Here is a 23174-nt window from a genome sequence, read left to right on the forward strand (position 1 = left end):
TTGTATATATGTGCCACATCTTCTTTATCCATTCATCTGTCGATGGACACTGAGGTTGCTTCCATGTCCTGGCTATCGTAAATAGTGTTGCAATGAACACTGGGGTGCATGTGTCTTTTTGAATTATGGTTTTCTCAGGGTATATGCCCAGTAGTGGGACTCCCGGGTCGTATGGTAGTTCTATTTTTAATTTTTTAAGGAACCTCCATACTGTTCTACATAGTGGCTGTATCAATTTACATTCCCACCAACAGTGCAAGAGGGTTCCCTTTTCTCCACACTGTCTCCAGCATTTATTGTTTGTAGATTTTTTGATGATGGCCATTCTGACCGGTGTGAGGTGATACCTCACTGTGATTAGTGATGTTGAGCATCCTTTCATGTGCGCAAGCAGTTTTTGATTCCTTATCTTTGTGAGGGAATGGCTTCCCTCCTCCCGTGAGCCCACACTGGAGAAATAACACCTTTGGTAGTAACAGGGCTAAAAACGTACTGCCCACCCCAATGTGGTTTCGAAAACTGGTCTCTCCACACAGCTCCAAGTCTACTTTGTCATGATGCGGTTCAGGAAAAAAAATGATTTTTAATCTCAGTAATGGAATATGTCTTAATTTTAATGCTAAAATAATAACTAAATGTCCTGAAGACACTACTCTTTTCTTTCCAAAAGGCATGTATTACATGGCGACTGACCTCCATGGGGTTTAGTCCCATTAACGTGAGTACTGGGCTTAATAAATAATCCTGCCCCTAAATTACCTGTCGAGTAGACTGGTTTGTACAGTTCTAAATAAATAGTAGGTAGTTCTCTATTATCAAACACAGTGAAGTTTTAAAAGAAAAGCATAGTTCATGATATAAGACAATACTGCAGTTTCATTTGGGAACAACTTTCTGTAGCTCCTTTCTCAGAGGGCCTTCGCTTCGCCTGTTTATTGGTGCAGCTGGAGCATGTTAGCTGGTGAGCATAGCTGGAAACACCGTATTTAATATCAGACAAGCATATTGACTATACATTAGTGGCCAAAAAAATCTTAAGCAACTATTAAATGGACAGTTAAAGTAATTGTATTTTAAAACTCTGAGGTCATATTTAATTTTGAATTGAACTCTTAAAATGAGCTTCCTGGCAAGGATTCAGAGTAATAAAACAACATTAACTACAGAAAATAACTAAAAGTCACATTATTAAAATAAATTCTTCTTCCAGAATACTAATATTTGCAAGATAGATTACAAGAAGCAGAAAACATTGGTACGTCTTCAACAAGTATTGTCACTGGCCCTGGAAATCGGGATTGTCAACCTGAAGGATGACATCATTCTGAACACGAGCGCAGATGCCACTTCCCGCCGCCCCTTTCTTCCTCGAGCTGGCGCCTCTCCCGGCATCTTTTGTCTCCCTTTCAGGGTGCTCAAACTGAGTTTAGCAACACCCTGAGGTCTTCCAATCACAGGTCTACCAGCAAAGAACTCAATTACGTTCAAGGGCAGGAAGTAGTGTAACCGGGGCGGGGCGAGGCCTGAAAAGAATGAGCAGAGGCGGGCGGAGAGCGAGGACGGACAGGTTAGCTGCAAAGCCGGCCAATTAACATTCCCTTTCGGAAGCACCAATTTCTACTCAAAGCAGGTTGGAGAGTCCCATTTTATTTGCCTTTTTCCTCCTCGTAAAAATCAATACAGGCCTCTGGGGGCTGTCACACTTGCAGGCAGGCGGGTCTGTGGACCATGAGCTCTGTGCCTGGACCCGGTTCACAGCCCTCCCAGGGGAAGAGGGAGGGGGTGTCACAGGGTTTGCAGCAAAAAACAGGCAGCACTTATGTACAGGTGTTCTCTGACAGCCAGGACAAGGGAAGAGGCCCTGTGCGCACACCCCGCAGCCAGCGATAGCACCTCCGAGAGTGCCAAGCCTTGATTTGACCCCTGCTGCCGTCACCTTGAGCTTGAGAAGGTGGGGGGGGAGAAAGAGACGAGATGGTTCAGGCAGGAGCCTGCAGGTCCCGTGCTCCTCTCCCCTCCCCCCAGCATGTCCTCTCTCTGCGCCCCACTCGGGACCACCCAGTCCCCAAGGTCAGACTGTGGGCCCTGGGCCACGTACTTGTGCCAACCAGGACCACAAGGCACCGTCCCTGCTCTGGAGTCTCTCTTCTCTTTTCTGCTCCCAAGTCCTCAGCCCTCTCCCTGGCCCGGGCCTCCCTCACCGCTTATGGTGGCTCTGGTGAGAACGCCGCCCGCAAAGGCCCTAGCGCCCCAGTCCAACTTTAATTCTGTTTGGCTTCGATATGTCTCAGGCTTGAGTCATTCTGAGACCCTTTGAAAAGGAGTCTCAGATGCTCAAGAAAACTGTAGTTTGCGAAACAGTTAACTTAAAAAAGGAAAGTCTTGTTATGTGAAAATGTCTTTCAATTGTGAAGTACTACAGAAGCAGCGTTTTACTTTTATAAATAGTAAGATGTTTATTCGTAAAGATTTTAACTGCAATGAAAGCATAAACGTAAACATCTCATGAACTCACAGATTCCCTGGAAGTGGAGCACCCTCGCCCCGCCCACCCCCGGAGGAGCAAGGTCAAGACCAGGGCTGCTCTGTGCTTGCCCCCATCCTCCCTTCTCCTCCCAAGTCTGCCAGGAGACCAGTGGAGAGGTGCAGGTACAAAAACAACCTATCAGAAACTAGATGTTACAGGAAACTCTGGTTTTCCTTACAGGAAACTCTGGTTTTCACTGGCATGTGGATACTGCCTTGCGATTACCTGTATTGATTTCTGGGTAGTGAAGACTGGGTGAAACTTACTCCTGCCTGCTCTGCCAGAGTCGGTTCACTCCAGGTAACCTACCGGGGTGCTGCAGCACTGCCATACTGGGAACAACGGGCGGACAGCAACAAGGAAATCTGGGATCCCCAACGTTCTCCCAGGAGAGGCCACCTCCATTTACACAGGAACTAACATCACCGTTTAGCCGCTCCTGGACATTTTCACGCTCAGAATGTAACGCTACGGGTCCGTCCACCGCAAGGCCCTCAGCTCAGGCCCTCAACCCCACGTTCATGCTGGGCCGGTATAGCAGCTGCTGTCCACAGCATCTCCTTGCCAGCAGTCACCCAGCACTTGGAGACATCACTGGGCTCACATCTGGCCCCATGTAGAATTTTCAAGATCCCCATGGTCGGCACGGCTCCCACGGCTACTCCAGTCAGGGAGGCTGTATCGGAGCCCAGGAGGCCCATTTCTCCACCTGCACAAGGGCAGAGCTGTGGCAGAGGCTGTCGGGCCGCGCGGCCGAAGATGCAAACCGCCTGGCCCTGCACACCGGGTGCCGGCGCCGGCGGACCCTGGCCTACACACGTCGCGCGGGGCTGCCGCGCCTTTGCCCCGCCTCTCCAGGCGGATCCCCACCTCGCCACACGGCCCCTCCCACGTGCACGGCCTCCAGACTCACATCCCTCTTCAAACCCTAATTCGACCCCTAGCTAAGTGGGGTCTCCTCTGTGGACTCTGCATCCAACTAGCTGGCCCGTGTGGATCTCGGAGGTGCTGGTCTGGGCGGGGATGCAGAGGTTCCTGGCACCGCGGCTGATGTCTGCTGAGCGCTGGCTGCGTACTGGGCGTCGTGCTCGGCGCTCTGCCTGCACTAACCCCGTTTACCCTCATCACAAGATACGAGGTGAGATCTGGATTCTGGTTTTACTGAGGCGGAAACCAGTGCTGAAAAGATTAACACCATCCCGGCCACACGGCTGAGGAGCGGCAGAGGAGGGGCTCAAACCCAAAGCCCTGACCCGAGCTGAGCGCTGGCCTCTCGAGCCTGGTGCGACGTCTTCAGTCACAAAGGCACCTGAACAAACACGTCCTCAGGGGAAGTCTTTCCACAAACTGGGAGAAGCACAGGCCCCGCCCTCTCTCCCCGTGCGCACCAGTCCCTGACCCGACGCTCCTGGGGGGGCCTCCCCTGGAGGAGAGCTCCCCGAGCCCCCCCTACAGGCCCTCGGCCTGTGGCTCGTCACCCGCCTCCCTTTGGTTCTCACACTTCTCTGCTTGCTCCTCCACGATCTCACCTGAAAACCGCAGCCGTGGACACTGCCCCCTCCAAGGCCGCCGTGCGCTCCCACGATCAGAGCCCAGAGCCAGCACCCTCTCTTGGGCGCTCCGGCCTCGGCCTCTGGCCTTGGCGCCCGAGGTCCACGCGTCCCTCTCAGCGCTGTCCCCTCTCCCGGGCCCTCCGCCACACGCTTCATCGGCCCCTCCTCTCGGCCTGTAACACCTTCTGACTTTCCTACCGCCACCAGGTTGGAAACCCCTGGACACACGGCTTGTCTCCCCTCCCTCCTGTCACCGCTCCACTCAGTTCCCGCTGCATCCTGGACAACGACCGCGGCCTCTGAACTGGATTCTCCACACTCGGCTCCCATCCAGAGAACCTGCCAAAGTCAGGTAAACCTTCCCCAAACCCTGCCTGGTGCCCGTCGCCATCCCGCTCACGGTCTTTCCTGCCTCCTCATCACGCAAACACAATCAGGTCCCAGCTGCACATCTGGTGCTGGTCAGAGCCCTCACAGCCTGGCCCTGACTCAGGTCCTCCCCTGGGGGGAGCCCTGGGGAGCCCAGTCTGGCCGCTGCCCTGCCCCGTTCTGTGCTGGGCCTTCCCCCTCCAGTCCCTGCGCCTGGAGCTGACCTCGGCCCAGGGAACAGTTCCTGCGGGCAGGGGCCGCTCTGGCTCTCCTGCGTCCACAGGCCCCTCTCAGACCACCCTTCACCTTTGCACACTCAGCGCCTGGCTTCTCAAGCTGTTAGGTCTACGTGGACTGGTCTGATGACTTCCACAGACACACCCACATGTTCGGGCATCTCTGTATCACTCACAGCAACTGACACTTCAGTGCCTTTTGTGAAACACTCATAACGTTTGGTGAATTGTTAAGGAGTAAGGGAAAATTTCAAGGTAAGGGAAAGTCAGGGCAAAGAGATTGTACTGAATGCGCTGGAAAGTGATTTAGGATTTACTTTCAGAGTAAATATAACTACTTTTGATATATTCTATTGCCTTATTGTACTCCTGCTAAGATTTTTTTGTGTTTTCCATCAACTTGATCATGCATTCTCTAGAAGGCGTAATAATTGAACTTCTTAAGCCAAACTGGTTAAGACACGTGCAAATACATGATACAAACTTGCAAAGTTTTAAATTGTGCTGCTACTGCATGTCTTTGTCTTGATCAAAACTTGAAAATCTAACAAACAGTTTTCTGAACCAGATCCAAGGCACAGAAGGGGAATTTCATGTTTTTCAGCTTTTGGTTCCACCCAGAGCCTAAGATTCAATAGACTTTCATGGATTTAAGACCTATCTGGATGAGTTCACTACTTTCAGAGAGACTCAGTTTTAGTACTCCTACATCTATATACTCTGTATGACCAATCATATATTACGCTGTTTCAGATTTATCTGACCTGTCATCATCTCTTCTCTCCTGGGCGTTGCTGGTCCAGCACAGAAATCACTGGAAGCCAAGGATCTGAAGTTGTGCACACAGCACAAGGCGACTGAGAGCACGCCTGTCGACTCTCGGCTGGGCTGATCAGCGTGTGACCAGGGCGCAGCTAAGAGCCTTCCCAGCTCTTCCCAGAGAACTGGCCCTCTGCCTGGGTGCCCAATGTCTTCAGAAGAGCTGGCCTAACCACCCAGGAAAACAGAAAAAAGGAGCACAGAAAAGGGGGTGTATGCTTGTGTTAATCAACAGACCTGCTCCACCATTCTGCTTTCCTCTTTAAACATTTTAAAGACTTAAGTCGGAACTGAAAATAAATATTAACTCTTGAGCAGCTGTCCTCTTCTTGGTCCCCATGTCCCCTCACTCCTAGTACATCAGTACGCACGTGAATAGAAAACTAACTCCAGTTTCCAAGAATCAAACCAGAAACCCTAGCAGCAGTTGGGTCTAGAGCTCAACTTCTAGGCTTCGAAAAACTGCAAACTATCTGGCTTGCCATTTTCACTGAAATATTTCATGAGGAAAAAAATGAAATAAAATACATACACTAGAAATGGGTCACTCTGTTGAAGATATTAAGAAACAAAGGATCAAAAAGAAACATGCTTTTTCTGAAAAAAAAAAAACAAAAACCAAAAAACCCCCGAAAAACAACCCCCCCCGCCACAAAACCACGTCCTAACACATGACCGGTGCACTCCCCAGCTTCGAGGAAATGAGGGATGCTCCTTGAGGCTGATGTCTGAACAAACCCTCCCTCTTCCAAGTCAACGGTTCTCTTCCTCATTGCTCTCAAGGGCAATGATGGTGTCACGATTTTCAGTGCGTCAACAGGCGTCAAGGTGTCGAGTATGTACTATATCTTCTGTGGCTCACTATACCAGTGGAAAAGGGGATGCAAACATGAGGAAAATACAGCCCGACCCTCAGGCAGCCCACAACTTCCTCTACCAGCCAAGCAAGGAGCGGGGGAAGCTGCGTGCCTTGGGCAGGTCCACATTTAGTCACGCCTTCCTTCTCAGGAGGCAGATCCTCAGAGAAATGCCCCCGGCTCCGCCCAGATCGGGTGTACAGGAGACCCCAGCATCCGCCTGGAGCCACTTCTTCCTGGGTCCCCCGTCATCACACCCTTCAAAGCCATTCCTGGGGTTTCCTGGAAGATCACTGGCTCAGGGCATCTCACATGACCTGGCAGAGAGAAACCAACAACCAGGACAGGGAGAGCCCCTCAACGTGGTATCAAAGACAAAGCCTACTGTCGTCTTTCCTATTCATGTTAATCATCCTCCAGGTCCATCTTCATGGTACCTTGGAAGACGATGTTGAGTTAGAGATCCCTGTGTTGTTGCTGTTGTTTTTTTTCCCTGACTCAATTTATTAACGGCAGCAAACACTTCTACTTTTAGAAGAACGGCATGGGCTCCCTTATCCAGCAGACACCAGTGCCTCCTGACGTCTGTCTGTTTCTATTGCTTCAGACATTAAGTCTGAAGAGCCACCAATCTTCTCAGAGACTTAAATAAACTTCTGAAGCCAGAGGAGTAACTGTCTTTATAACTGACATTAAAAAGTGGCATGAACTAGGCTGACGGACGGCTGCTGAGCGCATCTGCCACTGTGCGCTGTCTTTTTTTTTTTTTTTTTGGTGGTACGCGGGTCTCTCACTGTTGTGGCCTCTCCCGTTGCAGAGCACAGGCTCCGGACGCGCAGGCTTAGCGGCCGTGGCTCACGGGCCCAGCCACTCCGCGGCATGTGGGATCTTCCCGGACCGGGGCACGAACCCGTGTCCCCTGCATCAGCAGGCGGACTCTCAACCACTGTGCCACCAGGGAAGCCCTGTGCACTGTCTTAAACTTAAGAATGATCAAGGGCGAGGGGGGAGAGAAGGTTTATTGGCCAATCTGGAAACCTAGGGAATAATTAAATACTGTACTTCATAAATAAAAATAGAATTAAACACACTTCTTATTCAATTATTTAGAAACACATATCTGCACATGTAGACAATTCATCACAAAAATGGAAGATATTTCACTTTCTGTGAGGTTCACCTGCTCGTCTCAAAAGCGGACTAACTAATGGTTTCCTCATGAGACTTCCTGTAATGATTTGGTGCTATTTATGTGACTTGCTCTGAATGAGCTCAAAGCACTAGGTGTTCTGAAAACACCTAGCATAAGCCTATTCACTCCCTGTGCAAAAGCTATTTAACAAAGCCCTGTGCTGAACCATTCTGTCACGGAAAGCACAACCGGCTAAACGGGGAAAGGGCCCCGGGGGAGGAGCCCACACAGGAAGACCAGCACCCACCACCAAGGCCCCAGGGGTGGCAATCCAGGAGGAGAGACGGCGAGTGGGGCCGGCAGGCCTTGAGGAACAAGTGTCATCTTTGTCCTCAGAGCACGGGAAGCTGTCAAAAGGTGTCACACAAGGAGTGCAGGGCAGGACTGGCCCTTCTGGTGGCTCACGCCAGCTGCTGGGACTTGGCAAGGCTGCCCATCGCTGGTCAGGAAGCTTCCAACAAGATTCTGTCTTCGATCTTCAGTAACAAAACTCAACAGTCTCATTAAAGCCATTATACGTCCCTATTAAATATACTTGTTAACCATTACAATTGATATTTAATACATTTGGCATGTTTGAAAATCAGCAAATTGCATCGTTTATCTGACTTTCAGTCAATCATGCGCATCGAATGTAGCTGACCAAGGACACTGGCTAACACTCACAGAATGATCTGGAAACCCCCATGTGATGTCACTGTTACGGATTTACCAGGACAGGCACTCTAAGCTTTTCCCATGGACAATTTCATCAGCTACTCAGGCCTGCCACGGAACTCTAGCTTCTTACCCACAATGCGAAGCCCTTAGAGAGAATCCAGGCACTCCAGCAGCTCCACATCGGGTAACTGCGCTTTTTCCAAATCCGTGCCAGAAATCTAAGATTCCTAACACCTGGGCAGGACTGTGCATTTCCTCCTTGCCGGCGGTGCTGAACTGAGGAAAGTTCACTCGTGGAAGAGACCTGTCCCTGACGAGGGGGATAAGAGAGAAGAGCACGACCAAGGCTGTGGGGAATTTCCCACTTCCCCGCTGAAGTCCCCAAAAGAGGTGGTGCTTCCTCTCAATTTCAAGGCTCTGTTCTGAGTTTTGGTATCTTCCTTTGCTTTTTGAATATGATCAGTAGGAACAGTTATCACGTGTATAACCACCTGTTTGCATTCATAGATTTAATTTTTTAAAAAGAATTATGAAATTTGAGAACACACAGATGTCCTCTGAGAGGCGTCCAAATTAGGTGAGGATTTCGATTTGTAGAAAAAGAAAGCTGATCTATCTCACATACAGGCTCCAACAACTTTCCCCGTGGCCTGAGACCCCAATAAGCTAGGATGGCTCCCCTATCTCTCTATCTATCCTCAGTACGAGTGGAGCTGATTAATATTTCAAATTTCCCCATCAGCCAGTCAAAAGCCAGAATCTTCGGCAGTTTACACTTTCTTGCAATGGCTGATTTATGCACCAACACCCTTCAACCCACAAATACAACAATAAAAATGCAGAGGAGGGGCAGAAATTGGCAAGCACACTTTTCTCTTCCACGCTAGGTGAAGTGGTTTAGATAGCTGTCACTAACACCAAGGGGTTTATTAATAGGCAAAAATTAATTGTATGTAGACTGAATTAATGAGATGGAAAAACAGGCACATTTCAGCTAATACTGAGGGGACGGCCTCTGCCGAGGCATCTGTAATGAAGTGGCGGGGCCATGGGACAAGGCGCAGAGCAGCTACCAGCAAGTGGGGTCCTTTTGTGATCACGGGGGTGGAGGTATTGTTAAAAAAATACACTGTGAAATGTAAACACCAGGCGACTGTTTTGAGCACAAAGTTGACCCCCGACGCGTAGTCTGCAGACTGCCATCTACAGATTCATAAATAAATGATTAGATGTAAACTCTCTGGAGGATTTTCCTTTTCCACAGCAATTACAGGAGCAGGCGATTACCATTCGAGCGGGGTTTCGTGAAAGTTCCTTGACTGGCAGGAATCATTCACTGCTGTCCTATGTCTAAGTCACCATGACAGGAGATCCAATGTCAGTGTGTACTGCAAACACTTTCACAAGCCAAGTCCATGTGCACGGAACGAACACGGTCTTGAGTTAAAATATATTACTGTCAATAACAGACTGAATTAAGAAAGTCTGAACTTTCAAATGCGATCCATGTCAGGAAGAAGTTTTCCATATTTCTTATCTGCGCTTTGTTAAAAGTTCTCGTGTGTGTGGAAGCCTAACACACACTTGGACGTTTTCTGTTTGACTGTTCTGGGCCCGTTTTCTAAGGCATTAAAAACTAAAACACAAGGTAATGAGGCTAATCCGAAGAATCAAATGAGCAGCATTTTCTAGCCTAAGAGCTTCTTTCTTCTCTCAATCCTTTTCAGCTTTGGGACCTGCTTTCATTCCAAGAATGGCTCTGTCCCCCCGACATCTACACAGGAAAACTCTCGTTTCTGAGACTCACTGCAGCAAAGCGAGCACCATTCCCAACCCTCCAGTCCATCTTCTCTTTTAAAAACTGGTATGTAGTAGGAACAGCTTAAAATAAAATTATCTTGAAATAATTTGAGATTCACAAGAAATTGCCAAGGTGGTGAAGAGAGTTCCCAAGTACCCCTCACTCAGCTTTCCTCACTGACACCTGCAAGAAATCATAGTGTGTTGTCAAAACCAGGAAGTTGACATTGGCGCAACACTGGTAACTAAACTACGTATCTTGTTCGGATGTCGCTAGCTTTTACTTGTTTTATAAATTTAAATTTTTATCTTTTAGGGAGTTTTAAAATAGTTTTTTATGTTTCTTTAACGCAATTTTATTACACGTTTGGACTCATATACCCACAACCCCAAGGAGGACACCGCACATCACCCATGCCACGCCCCCACTGCTGCCTACGGTCACACCTCCCCCGAGTCCTGGTTGGTCCTGGACAACCACAGGCCTGCTCTCAGTGTCAGGGCAAGCCTGTCATTTCAAGAGTGTTACAGAAACAAAATCACACTTTTTGGGGCTGGCTTTCTTCACTCAGCATAAGGCCCTTGGGGGCATCCACGGCGTGTCGTGTGTCCAACTTATTGCTTTCATTGGTAAGTGCCCACTGTGTGGGTGGACCCAGTTTATTTCTTCATTCACCTTTGAAAAAACATTGAGTTGTTCCCAATTTGGCGCCATTACAGATAAAGCTACTTTGAATGTTTGTGTGCAGATTTTGTGTGGACATAAGTTTTCCTTTCTCTAGGGTATACGACCAGGAGTGCAACTGCTGGGCCACATGGAAACTGTGCACTCGACTTCGTAAGGAACCGCCATGCTGTTTGCCAGGGTGGCTGCAGGTGTGCAGTGGTCTCTCACTGACTTTAATCTGCATCTCCCTATTGTCTAATGAGCATCTTTTCATGCGCTTATTGCCAAACTCATATCCTCCTCGGTGAAGTGTCTGGCCCAGTTTCTAGTTGGAATGTTTATTTTCTTTTTGCTGAGTTTAGAGAGTTCTTTATAGGTTCTGAAGAGTAGACTTTTGTCACATCCTCTTCTCACGGGGTCTCTTGCAGTGCAAATGTTTAGGAACAGAATTTTTAAAAGGAATACGGATTTCTGATCTTTCTGGAATTCCTATTCTGACACGTTTTCAAGATGGGCAGCACCTCTTGAACAGTCACTGTGCAGCCTGTCGGCACCCACTGTCAGAGGCCCCGGGAACCCCTCCCCACGGGAAGGTCTGCCTCTGGGGGTGGGTGATGCAGCACGCTTCCCATGCACACTGGGGAAAACTCCATTTAAGTAAGAAATGCTCCCTACATCATCATGGTATTGGAAATATAATTCACATGACCAGCTCAAATAAATACTTAACATGTCACGGTTGGGCAAATGTATGAAGTAAGTACTAACATGCACATGCAGGGGGCGAGGAGACGTGGCCACAGCTGGAGACCCACCTGGTAAGAACGCTGCCTCCGTGGTGCTCACTGTCTAGTGCAGGAGACGGACGGACACGGATGAAGATCCAGTGCTAGGTAACAACCCAGGAAGCACTGGTAGGGGGACCCTTTTCAACGGAAATACAGGATAAAGCTCCCGTGTCCTCCTAAGTACCAAGCAGATCACCAATACCAACTGGTAATCAATGATCTGTTGACAGTCCCTCAGGAAGCATGTGTAAAGTGTGGGACATGTGTGATCCCTGGGGAAACAAGTGTCCCAGTGCGGCAGACGACTAGGTGCACAGGGTCACAGAGGCGGCTGAGGTCAGGGAGGGTGTCAGAGAAGATGTGCAAGGACATCCTTGAGGGATCGAGAGCTCGGCGGGGAGAAGAAGTGGGCAGAGTTCCAGATCCTGGGAAGGGAAGAAAGAGCGCGTGCCATGTTCTGGGACAGGGCATTTGCTGTCTGGGTGCAGACCACAGCCTGAGACATACCTGAGGAGAGGGGCCTGCCCTGGAGGGCTGGCGTCTGTGGGCAAAAGGCCCCTAATTATACCAAGGATTTGGGAATTTCCCCTGGACGCATATGAAAAAATTAAAAATAAGCCAAGAAAAATTCAACGGTCAAAACAACCTGAGCAAACAGGTCTTCCTGGCCAAGGCAGGCCCCGAGTGGAAGACGCTTGTCAAAGGCAAGGCCCTGGAGCTGACTCTTAAAGGGGAAATGTCTGCACATCACGGAAAAGCCACATCCTTAGCCAAGTTCCCCAAGCAAACGTCTCTCACTTTGAAAGAAAACCTCCTGGCGTCCCCAGGGTAACAGGCCAGAACACACAGAAGCCACCAAGAAAAGGACAAGGAGAATCCTACTGTCTGGAACCTGGGCCCAGTAGCAGAAAAGCATTCTCAGTGCAGCTGTGAGCCGTCACTCGGAAAGGGCAGGGTGACCCCAGACAGTCTCCAGGCCCTGGGACGGAAGTCAACACAGCCCTGGAGACCAGAAGGCATCTCGGCCCTACCCCTGGAGCTCCACCTGGGACAAATGGGTCCCCAGACACACCTCTGAGAGTCCTTATCTGCAACATCGAGGCAGCCAAGAGGGGGGAACACTTTGGGAGGAAGGAAAGAGTGGGGAGAAGGGGCTCCTGGGACACAGGTATGTGAACCCACCTTCCCCCGGCACCGGGAGGTCTCAACGCTGATACGTCTCTGAATGCAGAGGATTCTCCTTTCATCCGTATCTGCAAACTCCCGTGGCCCTAGAGAGGCGGCTTCGTTATGACACAACCACGCTCTGCTACTGGCCCCCCAAACCACGCCCGGGAAAGGAAATCTGAACTCAGGCCGGCCCACGTGCCAGTGACTTTTAAATCGTGTCTCGGCTTTCCTCAGCTTGTACGATTCGCGACTTTTAATGAAAATTCTCAGAAAGTCTACAAGTCATAATGCCAAGTTAGAAAGCCCTACTGCTTGTACAACAAGAGCATGTAATCGCTGTCACAAATTGATAGGATGTGAATGAGAAAAGTGCACAGGGTCTGCTACTGAGCCCCAGCCTGCAGCTCCGGCCGCCTCCTCTCTAAGGCAAAGACACGTCCCAGCCTGTACGTGGAAACTACAGGACCAGAATGGCATAATGGAGGTGATATGATCTGTTCACTTATAGTAATTCCAGAAAAATTACTTTTAATTTTGTGACTTTTCTTTTTTTTTTTTTGCAGTACGCGGGCCTCTCACTGTTGTGGCCCCTCCCGTTGTGGAGCACAGGCTCCAGACGCGCAGGCTCAACGGCCATGGCTCACGGGCCCAGCTGCTCCGAGGCATGTGGGATCTTCCCGGACCGGGGCACGAACCCGTGTCCCCTGCATCGGCAGGCGGACTCTCAACCACTGCGCCACCAGGGAAGCCCCTAATTTGGTGACATTTTCATATTCCCAGGAAGTACGCAGGCATGCCTTCTGTAACTATAAGAGTGACATGTTGTCTGGTAAACACAGCACTGACTGTAACCTGCAGAGAAGGCATCAGGTTTGTACCTGGCCGTTCCTCCTGTTTCACTGACATCGGGCCAAGGACGGATGCACCTACGTGGAGATAACCCCTTTCCTCTGAGGAGGGAAGTCGGGGTTGGATATGCTTACTGACCACGTTAAGATCCACCACAGCATGTCCCAGTTTCAAAGGTCCAGAAGCGCACCCTGTACCACACTCAGGACATTCAACATTCACGGGGCTGTACTCTTCACAGAAACATTTTATAACTATTTCATTTTTCCTTAATTACACATTTCCACTGAACTATACTGGCATTTCTCAAGCTGTGTTCCGCAGGTCCCCCGGAGTCACACAGACTGCTCAGGAAGAAGAAAAGCGCCCCTTGGTTAAACATACGGGGAAACGCCGCACACCCCTCACCTGCAGGCCAGCACACTTGGGCCTAAGAAGTCCTGCAGTACAGGAGCACCTCCAGTTTGGTCCAACCCAGCTTTTCCCACATCTTTGTTTCAATGAACCCACAAGGTATACAAGAATGTCATAAAGTTTGGGTAACAGACACATCATAGTGTGAAATTTAATCAAACTAGTTTCCTACAAAACACATTGATCTGAACTGCTGCTTATTTGTGAGAGCTTAAAATAAAATCTTATAATCTTACAAATAACACTTCCTTTATACTAAGAATGTAACGCTTCTCTTTAAGGTGACTTTAAATAGTCAGTTATGGCTTAGAATCACACGCCTTGAACTGGGTCTACACATAATGCACACACACGGCTGACTCAACTAATATGTTACCCCATTGGTGTCATTAAAATGTTATGGAGTGGCTATCACCCCGAGGCCGAGGGCTTGATTATGTTTTTTACAGAGTTTAGGGTTCAAGATATTTATCAACTGAAAGATGAATTTTTCCAGGGGAGATGCTCGTTTGGCTAAAAGTCTCTCCCTCGGGCCTGAGGGGCCTGGAGGTGACACTCACCATCCTCCAGGCCCCGCACACCCAGGGCAGCATCACAGCCCAGCGCTGGCAGCCCCTGTGCGTCACAGCTACAAAGCCCCCCGTTGGGTCCCGCCCAGCAAAGGAAGCTGGGCCAGGCCCACACGTCATTCAAGAAGCACGCGCTCAGCATCCTGGCCAGGCTCGCTCGTCTGCAGGACCAGGAGTAACTGCCAAGGCTCTGGGCAGGGAGGCTGGGGTGCGGGCCTTGCCCTGAGCGGTCCTGAGCCATCCAGGTCTCTAAACCAGTGACCGACCCTTCCTCCCCGACTCAGAGAGAAATCCGGGGCTCCCCACTCAGAGGCTGCTGGCACACCCCCTTTCTCCAGCCTCCCTTCTTCATTTCACGCCGGCCTCCCGGAGAGGCCATTCCCTGACAAGAATGGAGGAGGATGCAGGCAGCCTCCGCAGTGACGGGCTTGGTATTCACGACCTGTCAGGGGAACTTCATGACCTCACAGCCAGTTGCTGTAATTCCACTAATGACCTGCAGACACCAAAAGAACCTAAATTTATCGCCATTCCTCTTACCGCCACCACCAGCCTTGTCTGTGAGCAGAAGGGCTCTTGTTGCCAGTGGCAGTCAAGGCGCCCAGGAACCCGGAGCCCCAGACCCACCCAGCCTGACACCACTGGCCCCAGCCGTGGCCACACGGCCTGCTCTTCCCCTGCCCGGCCCGCGCCCCTCGCTGGCCCAGGTCACCAGCCCTGGGGACGGAGGCCCCCCCGCTGTCTCCCAGCAGACAAGCACTGTGGCCCATGAGCTTGGTGGTGTGACGTTCACAGGTGCACATTGGGCAAGGAGAAGCCACTTAATGATGCTCGAGCAGGGACCATCCTGTGAAGACTGCCCATCAGCTGGGGGCACAGGGAGGGGCACAGGGAGGGGCACGGCAGATCACAGACAGACGAGGGGGGAAGACAAGGCCTTGATTTCAGTTTACGCGTGATCTTCTTTATGTACCACCAGATCTCACAATTGCTCGGAGAGCAGGTGAGCGTACCACGGCTTCCCTTTCAGGAAAACAAGGAGATGACGCCTGTCTGAAAACCTGAGGCTGGCTGTTCTCTACGGTGCACAGATGAACAGACAAGTTAGGGACCTGCTGACTCAAGGTAGCCTTGCAAACCAGGAAGACTTACCACGGTTAATAGCACAGGGCAACTCAGGGCAGTCCAGAGAGAAGATGATGTTACGTAAAATAGCTACAAGTCACATAAAGAACAGAAAATAAATATAAACCACAGGACAAAAACCATAAAGCAAATAAAGCTAAAAATGAAAATAGGCACATTAAAACTGCTTTTAAAAAATGCATGTATTTCATGTAAATAACCCCTCAGGGAACCTGGGCACCGGGTCTGTTATTTCCCTGCACCGTCGGGGACGCCTCATATCACAGCCAAGGCTGCAGAGTCAGCAAGTCTGTCCTCAGATGGTCCTCACTCACCCCACTGACAGGGGGAACTGGTGTGGTATCCTCACTTACCCACTGGGGAAATGGCCACTGGTATTTGGGAGACTTACTGAAATACAGACTTGAAGTCTCCAATTAATAACTGTTTTTCTATTTTTTTCCAAAAGAAAAATATACTCTTGGTACCCAGAATCTGTTATTTACTCTGTTCTATGCTGTATAGAAAGCATTCTCTGTGCCTAAAAAGTATATGAGATCATTTTACTCCTGTAATCTTAATTTAATGTATGCATCTGCTTGCATATTTACCAAGAAATTCCCAGTGAGATAGAAAATTTCATTTCCCCATGTGCTTCTTCTGCAGGACAGTCAGCCTTAATGTTTCCTTTTATTTAAAAGAATCAATTTATCAATTTAAAAATGATTAAAATTATCAAATGGTTATTACCTACTAAATAGAACCCAACTCCAGCTACAGACTCCAGGCCCAGCCTCATGTGGCCCAAACCCTCACAAAGGTATCTTCCTGGTGATTCTGGTCACTTCCACACTAATCACCGTGGGGCGTGTGCTGAAGAAACGCACTTTCAGAGAAGAACACTGTCTAATGGGCACAACTTATGCACCAAATCCAGCCATGTCCGCTCTTCTCTTTCCTAAGACTCTTTCTGGTCCTTCCCTGCCGAGGGCCTGCCCCGTCTCAGCTCATCCAGAGGACGGAGGCTTTGCCCTGGACTTCCGCTCTGGGGCTGCTGTGACTGGGATCCGTCCATGCAGGTGGTGAGATGCACCCCTGCTGAGTCAATGGGGGCTCTCGTGTGTGCCCGGCAGCAGTCACTCAACCTGGCCGTCCCCTCTCAGGGGCTACAGTGGACAGCGGCCCACCCTTTAACTCCTGGCGTGCAGTGAAGGCGCTGACACCCAGTTTTGATTGAGGTCAGGGCACCTGGTGGGTGTGGCTGTGAGGAGGGCGGTGCCAGCTGACAGCGAGAAACGAGTTCGGGCACCCCCGTCCCACCAACTCTCCCGCCAGCCTCTGCTACCACTGCCGACTCCCCAGGGAGACCTATCCCTCTTTAACGTTGGCCTCTCTTCTCCCTCTGTGCTCCTGTCCTAGTTTATCACCAGTGTCCACAGCTCACATCACCAGTTTTAAGGTGGATCACTCTCAGTTCAGGTCTCCAGCCTATACGTCTCCACTGATTTCATCATATGCCTGTCAGGCTTCCATAGCCATTAGGAAGAGCATGCCAATGCTGAAGGTATCCTTCCCTCCATGCCCCGGCCTCCTGCTCCATTTCCTGTTCTGATGAGTGCCTCCTCTGCTGCTACCAGCTACACACACCAGGAATGCAGGACTCACGGCTGCCTTCTCCGTCTGTTGCCCCTACGTCATCACGGGGTGCTCTTGTTCTTAATTCCCAACTTACTCTCCAACCTTACTCTCCACTTCTGGACCCAGCTCCTGTCATTGCTCTACTAGTCCAAACACCTCTCATCTCTTGCCTGGACCACTGTGATGGGGTAGTAATTGGCTTGCTCAACATCTCCAAATCCACACTACACCCAGGGTGATGACTAAAAACAAAACTACCCAAACTAAAAACTATACCAGAGGGATTCAGCAATAGACTAGATGAAGCAGAAGAAAGAATCAGTCAACCTGAAGACAAGACAGTGAAACTCACGCAATCAGAAGAGCAAAAAGAACGAAACAATTGTGAAGACAGCTTAAGGGAATATGAAGCAACATCAAATGGCCTAGCAGTCACATCATAAGGCTCCCAGAAGGAGAAGAGATACAGAAAGGGGCAGAAATCTTACTTGAAGAAATAATGGCTGAAAATTTCCCTAACCTAGGGAAGGAACCACACAGTAAGATCCAGAGAGCCCAGCGAACTCCAAATAAGAGGAACCCAAACAGACCCACACCAAGACACATTACAATTAAAATGTCAAAAGTTAAAGACAAGGGGAAAAAACAGCAAGGAAGAAACAACTAGATATGTACAAGAGAACCCTTATAAGACTATGAGCACATTTTTTAGCAGAAACTTTGCAGGCCAGAAGGAAGTAGGATATGTTCAAAGTGTTGCAAGTAAAAAACTTCCAACCAAGAATTCTCTACCCATCAAGATTATCATTCAGAACTGAAGGGGAGATTAAGAGTCTCCCAGAAAAGAAAAAGGTAAAAGAGTTCATCACCACTAAACTGGCCTTATAAGAAAGGTTAAAGGGACTTCTTTAAGCTGAAAAGAAAGGGAGCTAAATGGTAACAAGAATACATATGAAGAAACGCATCTCACTAAAAAGGTAAAGTTATACTAAAGGTCGTGAATTAATCACTTGTAAAGCTAATATGAAGGTTAAAACACAAAAGTAGTAAAAAAATAACTATTAAAATAATTAGTTAAGGGATACGTAAGATAAAAAGATGTAAAATGTGACATCAAAAACATAAAAAATGGAGGAGGCAAAGAGTAATAAATGTTGAGCTTTCCACTGTGATCAAACTTAAACTGTTATTAATTTAGAAGAGACTGTTACAGACATAAGTTGTTATATGTAATCCTCATGGTAACCAAAAAGCAAAACCTATAGAAAATACACAAAAAATAAAGAGAAAGAAATGTAAACATACCACCAAAGAAAGTCATCAAACCACAAAGGAAGAGAGCAAGAGTAGATGATACGAACAGAGGGGGACTACAGAAACAGTGAGAAAAAAATGAACAAAATGGCAATAAGCACCTACCTATCGATAATGGCTTTATATGTAAATATACTAAATGCTCTACTCAAAAGACACAGAGTGGCCAAATGGATAAAAAAAAACAACAAGACCCATCTATATGCTGCCTATAAGAGACTGATTTTAGATGTAAGGACACACACAGACTGAAAGTGAAGGAATGGAAAAAGATATTCCATGCAATGAAAACCAAAAGAAAGCTGGAGTAGCTATACCTGTATCAGACAAAATAGACTTTAAAACAAAGACTGTAATAAGAGCCAAAGAGAGGCATTACATAATGATAGAGTGGCCCATTCAAGAAGATATAACATTTGTAAATATTTATGCATCCAACATAGGGGCATCCAAATTTATAAAGCAAGTATTAATAGACGTAAAGGGGGAAACAAGAGAGCAATACAATAACAGTAGTGGGACTTTAACACCCCACTTACATCAATGAATAGGTCATCCAGACAGAAAATCAACACGGAAACATCAGCCTTAAATGATATGTTAGACCAGATGGACTTAACAGACATTTATGAACATTCCATTCCAAAGCAACAGAAAACACATTCTTCTCAAGTAGACATGGAACATTTTCCAAGACAGATCATATGTTAAGCCACAAAATAACTCTTAATTTAAGAGGACTGAAATCATGTCAAGCATATTTTCTGACCACAGTGGTCTAAAACTAGAAATTAATTACATGAAGAAAGCTGGAAAACCCACAAATATGTGGAAATTAAACAAGCTACTGAACAACCAATAAGTCAAAGGGGAAATCAAAAAAGGAATAAATAAAATCTTGAGACATACGAAAATGAAAATTTAACATACTAAAACTTATGGGATGCAGCAAAAGCAATTCTATGAGGGAAGTTCATAGTGATAAATGCCTACCTCATGAAACAAGAAAAATCTGAAACAACCTAACTTCACATTTCAAGGAACTAGAAAAAGAAGAACAAAGCAGCCTAAAGTTAGTAGAAGGATGGAAGTAAGTATTAGAGCAGAAATAAATGAAATAGAGACTAAAAAGGCAACAGAAAAGGTAAATGAAACTAATAGCTGGTTCTCTGAAAAGAGAAACAAAACTGACAAACCCTTAGCTAGACTCCCCAAGAAAAAAAAGAGAGAACTAAATACATAAAATCAGAAATGAAAGAGGAGATACTACAACTGATACCACAGAAATACAAAGAATCACAAGAGACTACTATGAACAATTATATGCCAACAAACTGGACAACCTAGAGGAAATGGATAAATTCCTAAAAACGTACAACCTACCAATACTGATGCAGGATGAAACAGAAAATCTGAACAAACCAATTACCAGTACGAAAATGAATCAGTAATCAAAAACCACCCAACAAACAGAAGCCCAGGACCTGAGGGCTTCACTGGTGAATTCTACCAAACATTCAAAGAAGAATATAAATGCTTCTCAAACTCTTCCAAAAAACAGAAGAGAAGGGAACTTGTCCAAACTCATCTTGTGAGGGCAGCATTACCCTGATAACAAAACCAAACAAGGATACCACAAGAAAAGAAAACTACAGGCAAATATCCCTAATGAACGTGGATGCAAAAGTCCTCAACAAAATGTCAGCACACTGAATTCAACAATACAGTAAAAGGATCATACACTATGATCAAGTGGGATTTATTCCAAGGATGAAAGCATCACTGGACATTTACAAATCAATGTAACACACTACGTTAATCAAAGGAAGGATAAAGATCACATGATCATCTCAACAGATGCGGAAAAAGCATATGACAAAATTCAATACCCATTTATGACAAAAACTCTCAACAAAGTGGGTACAGACAGAATGCACCTTTACATAATACAGGCCATATATGACAAGCCCACAGCTAACATCATATATGTGACAAGGTGAAAAGGCTTTTCTCTAAGATCAGGAACAAGACAAGGATGCTCTCTAACCACTTTTATTCAACATAGTATTGGAAGTCCTAGCCAGAGAAATTAGGCAAGATAAGAAAATAAAAGACATGCAAGTTGGAAAGGACGAAGTAAAACTGTCACTATCTGCAAATGAAATAATATTATATATAAAAGCTTAAAGACTCCATCAAAGAAACTGTTGGAACAAATAAATCCAGTTAAGGTGCAGGAGACAAAAGCAACACACAAAAATCTGTTGCATTTCTACATACTAACAATGAACTATAAGGAAGAGAAATTAAGGAAATAATCCTATTTACAATTGTGTCAAAAAAACTACAAGACATTAAAGAAAGAAATTGAAAAAGACACAAATAAATGGAAAGATTTTCTCTGCTTACAGATTAGAAGAATTAATATTGTTAAAATGTCCATACTACCCAAAGCAATATACAAATGCAATGCAATCCCTATCAAACTTCCAATGGCATTTTTAACAGATATAGAACAAACAATCCTAAAATTTGTATAGAATCATAAAAGACCCTGAATAGCCAAAACAATCTTGAGAAAGAAGAACAGAGCCGGAGGCATCATGCTCCTTGATTTCAAACTATATTCCAAAGCTACAGTCATCAAAACATTATGATATTAGCATTAAAAACAAACAAATCAATGGAACAGCATAGAGAGCCCAGAAATAAACCCATGTGTATTATGGTCAATGAATTTATAACAAAGGAGTCAATAATATACAATGGGGAAAGGCCAGTGTCTTCAATTAATTGTGTTTGGAAAACTGGACAGCCACACACGGAAGAATGGAACACTATGTTACACCATACACAGAAATTAACTCAAAATGGCTTAACGACTTGAATGTAAAATTTGAAACCATAAAATTTCTAGAAGAAAAAAAATAGGTACGCTCCTTGACACTGGTCTTGGTGATTATTTTTTTGATTCTAACACCAGAAGCCAAAGGAATAAAACATACAAGTGGGACTACATCAAACTAAAAAGCTTCTGTACACCGAAGGAAACCATCAAAAGAATGAAAGGGCAACCTACTGAGTGAAAGAAAATATTTGCAAATCATATATCTCAGCAGTTCCCAACCTTTCTGGCACCAGGGACTGGTTTCGCGGAAGACAATTTCTCCATGGACCAGGGAGGTGGGGGATGGTTTCGGGATGATTCAAGTGCATTACATTTATTGTGCACTTTATTTCTACTATTATTACATTGTAATATAGAATGAAATAATTATACAATCCACCATAATGCAGAATCAGTGGGAGCCCTGAACTTGTTATCCTGCAACTAGAGGGTCCCACCTGGGGGTGATGGGAGACAGTGAAACCCGAAGTGTGTTACTTAAGTCCAGTCTACTCCGCAATCTCATGTCGGTTGCTGTCACTGCACAAAGCCCTGCTTCACAAAGGCAGCATGTTGGAAATGGAAGCAGGCTTTTCAGCGCTTTTGTGGCAGCCTCAGGATATTCCGCCTGGACTTTAGTCCAGAACGTATGGAGATGTGAAGTTGTCTCCAAGATAATTTTAAGGCCACCGTCACTTGCGATCTCAAGCAGTTGATCCTCTTCTAGCACAGAAAAAGTCGATTCACCTGGCTTCACAAATGGGTGGCGGATCCATTCCTTCCCAGTTCGGGGGTCTTCTGTGGTTGGGAAGTTGAAAGCTGGGATAGGTGATCACGCACCAGCTGGGAGAACGAAGGCCCTGGCTCAGTCTCTTTCAAAATCTCTGCTCATGTTTGCAACATGTCACAAATCCCAATGTTCACCCGTCGCCCCCGTAATTCCAGTTGGGCTTTGGATGCAGCCACCTTATCTGCCGACGTGAACACAGTTGTCACCCTCCCCTAAAGTGACAGATCGATGTCCTTGAGCCGGTGGAACACGTCACACAAGGAAGCCCGTTTTGCGACCCCTTCTGTGTCCCTGAAATGTGCGGCCAGTGGTGACTGTTTTTCTAAAGGAAAGCTCTGGGCAGTGGCTCTCATAACTCAGACACTCTGGCCAGTGATCTGCCGTTAGAAGCCGTCTCACTACTGTGTATGAGAGAAGACGTGCGTGCTCTGCGTCCATCTCCTCACAGAGCTGCATGAACAGACGTGAGTTAAGGGCGTGGACTTTAATGCGGCTGATCAGTTTAATCACATCCTGCAAAACGCTGTTAAGTTCAGGTGACATTTTTTGGCTAGCCAGCATTTCTCTACGGATGACACAGTGCATAGACTCACATTCAGAAGTGACCTCTGACCCGAGTAGTGGAACCAGAAAGCCGTCCGGTCATGGCAGCCGTTCTGTCCGTCACATATCAACACAAAATGACCCATTCAGTTTTCCTGATATGTAATCATTCAAAGCCTTGAATAGTTCTGCAGCTGTGGTGCTGGCTGGCAACAACGGTGCACGTAACATATCCTCATGCACAGCCTCCTGAAAAAATACATAGCACAAAAACAAGCATTGTTGCCTTGCTGTCAACATTGGTAGACTCGTCAACCTGGACTGCATAACACGGTGACTCATTAATTCTCTCTAACAACTGTGCCTCAATATCCTCTGCTACTTCACCAATTCGTCTAGTTATGGTG

General features: G+C 47.1%; 1 protein-coding gene and 1 long non-coding RNA gene across 4 annotated transcripts in view; one reads left to right on the forward strand and one right to left on the reverse strand.

The window, feature by feature from the left end:
• MGMT (O-6-methylguanine-DNA methyltransferase) overlaps positions 1-23174 on the reverse strand; it is a 302941-nt gene that overhangs the window by 56900 nt on the left and 222867 nt on the right. The window lies entirely within an intron of this gene.
• Positions 1522-5883, forward strand: LOC308624215. 2 transcript variants are annotated; one of them, XR_014016950.1, is made up of 4 exons: positions 1522-1630; positions 2518-3665; positions 4288-4432; positions 5489-5883. It is a non-coding gene; the product is annotated as an uncharacterized lncRNA (long non-coding RNA). The 2 variants fall into 2 exon arrangements; XR_014016951.1 differs by having other exon boundaries at positions 2708-3665.

This window comes from Mesoplodon bidens (genome assembly GCF_964165515.1).
Source record: "Mesoplodon bidens genome assembly, chromosome: 1".
Classification (NCBI taxonomy): Eukaryota; Metazoa; Chordata; class Mammalia; order Artiodactyla; family Ziphiidae; genus Mesoplodon; species Mesoplodon bidens.